Below are 3,067 nucleotides of genomic sequence, written 5' to 3'. Positions count from 1 at the left end.
CAGACCTACCTCACAGCAGTCCTGGAGGAAGGGGAGGTCACCAAGGAGGAGCTGTTGGCAGACGAGCACCTCGGCCGATTCAAGGCGTACGTGTCTGCCATCGATGAGGCTCGGGCCCTGGACGACAAAGCCGATGCCCTTGAGGAGGAACTTGAAGAGGAGGAGAGTCAGCTTGCATGGCTGGCATACAGCAGCGGTGCTGGGGATGAAATGGCAGAGGCTGTGTTTCAGGAGGCCTGCAGCACAGTCCAGGATCTATATGAGGAGAAGGAAAAGCTGGTAAGTACACTAAGAAGTCAGATGCATAAATCTTAGCCTTTGTAAGGATTAGACGTGTATGCTACAATGAAGCACAATTCTTTTTCTAATTCTTAATGTAAATTTATCCACGACTACTTCAGAGGGAGAAGGCCGCTGAGGTAAGGAAGAAGGCATCAGTCAAGGTTGGACAGGGTACCCTGTGCTTCAGAAGTTCAGAGTTCAGCGGCAGGCCTACCACAGCCAATCCTTCATTGGCAACCATGTAAACACAATGCTTCAGGTTGGTAATTCTTCTTTCATTTCAGTTGTGCTCTAGTACTAAAATAATCCCATCATTTACAAATTTTGAATTTACTCCTCTAAAAACATTTATTTCCACACACAGGATAAAGCCATAGATGAACTCACATCTGTTACATCGTCAGTAGTCTCTTCATTGATGGACAAGTATCCAGACGACCTGCCCATCACCCTCGTCCCAAATGCCAAAGCAACCGCTCAAAAGTACAAGTGGCTTTTTGAGCGGTTTGCATCATGCCATAAGAAGTACTCTCATGGTGGACAGATGGACGATAGGGCGATTGATGAGCTTGGTAAGAATTTTTTTCAATTGGTATATTATAGATCATGAATGTTTTTGTTTTTGTTGCTATTTTCTTTGATTTTGTTCTCTCTACACCACTCCAGACACTGCCATCACAAAGTTCATGGACATGTACAGGGAAAGCATACCACATGGGTCGGTCCCTGTGAAGATGCACATGTTGGAGTATCACGTTGTCCCCTGCATCAGGAAGTGGAGGTTTGGGCTTGGCTTCTTGGGTGAACAAGGCCTGGAGCAAGTCCACGCCCTATTCAACAACATCGGCAGGACAACATGTGGCATCGCTGACCCGGTGGCGAGGCTTCGGTCCACCCTGACAAACCACCTCATCGGTGTCAGCCCTGACCACACTGGTGGTGTACCTGAACCTGTACCAAGAAAAAAGACAACTTAGAACTCCTTTTAATATTACAGTTATCATAAGAACAGTTACAATCAATCACATGTATACAAGTTGAATATTATCTTATATACAGTTCACTGCAACACCTAATCACTAAATAATAATTCCTCTGTAAATTTTGTAACAGTCGTATAATGCATTTGGTACAATATGTGGTTGTACTATTAGCTATTATTATAGGTAAATATAGTTTTGTAAATTAACAGTTTCATTACACTGTTGAGTATGATTGAAAATTCCACTTGTAAGTTGTAACACTGTATTTTCTGTCAGATGATGATTCAAAAGAAGCTCTTTCAAACAGTTTCATGCTTTAGATACTTGTACATAATATTTTTGATACTTTTGAGATATGCTCTATCAGTCTGTGTAAATTGTAATTTCTTCTATGCTGTTGACATGGAAATAATAAAACATGCTGATTTGCAAGGAAAATATCAGCACGCAAGACAATATAAACAAGCTGATTTGATCTTCAAAAGGTTGGTCAGAACTAACATTTTCCCGATGGTGGACTATATACTTAACAACTACATGTAAACTCGAAGGGGGAGGGGGGCGGCACATACTATATCGGTGTTTACGACGAATGCTGAAAGGATTTCCGCATTCCAGGCGACAAAAACAAATGTTTAAAACGTCAATTCACGGAAAAATACCCAAATCAAGCAATATTTTCCGGTTATATTAGACCGTAAGTGTGATTTAGAATATGCAAATTAGGCAACATGGCTGAAAATATCGTGAAACTTACCATTTTCTGTCGACCTCTAGCTCGTCACAAAAAATGCGATGGTGATTGACAGCCTCTTGGGGGGAGTACGATCGATCTAAGCGGGTATTTCAGTCGTTTTTACCGGTTGGAAAACCCAGGAAACACTCAAAATCCTCTTCTGAACTTGTTGCATCGTCCGACACCGACGCTGCACTTCAAATGAGTCGATTACGGTTAAAATTCCACAAAAACTCGGACAACCATCACAAACTACAAGCCAGCAAAGATGGCTACCGGAACCTTCCCGAAATCAGGTACCTCGTGACCAGAATTCCGGACTATGATTGGTTAAAAGTAGTAATGCCAGTTTTTTGCTGCAGTGCACCCACGCGGCCGCATGGTGGCGCAGGGAACTGCCCCTCATTATATATACATTACATCATCTCCAAACCTCGCGCAGGCGCACACTTAGATGCTACAACCAAACTGACGTGACCTTTAAACTTCAATTCTCCCGCAAAAAAGCTGCCAAATTGCCCCAAAACTGTCGCTTTAGACCTTTCTTTTTACACTACAATGTACCCACAAAAAAAACTGTCAAATTGCCCCAAAAATTGTTGCTTTAGACCTTTCTTTACACTTCCATTCTCCCGCAAAAAAACTACCAAATTGCCCCCAAAATTGCTGCTTTAGACCTTTCTTCACTTTTCAATTCTCCCGCAAAAAAACTTTGTATCATAGGCCACATTGATTCCACGGTTATTCCTTAAGTCCATTTTCCCGCCAAAAAAAAGTAATTGGCACCCTCACCTGGTTAATTAATTGGATTAAGTTTTCCCGCCAAAAAACTTAGTATATGGAGTACTCTAACCTTGAACTTGTGCCCCCCTCCCCACTCTTCCCTCCCACACTTCTTCCACAACTCAGAGTATGTTAGTTACACTGTTCTCTGGACTTCTTCGCACATGTAGTCACCACACTAACAAACACTTGGTTGATCGAGTGCAGTTTTTCCACCACTTAGACTTTAGAATAATCTCCGGCTCTCCTGGTCAGTCAATTGCACTGGTATACTGATGTGTCG

Source organism: Branchiostoma belcheri, unplaced genomic scaffold (assembly GCF_001625305.1).
Source record: "Branchiostoma belcheri isolate BF01 breed outbred unplaced genomic scaffold, Haploidv18h27 scaffold40, whole genome shotgun sequence".
Lineage (NCBI taxonomy): Eukaryota > Metazoa > Chordata > Leptocardii > Amphioxiformes > Branchiostomatidae > Branchiostoma > Branchiostoma belcheri.
This window is presented reverse-complemented; position numbering follows the sequence as displayed.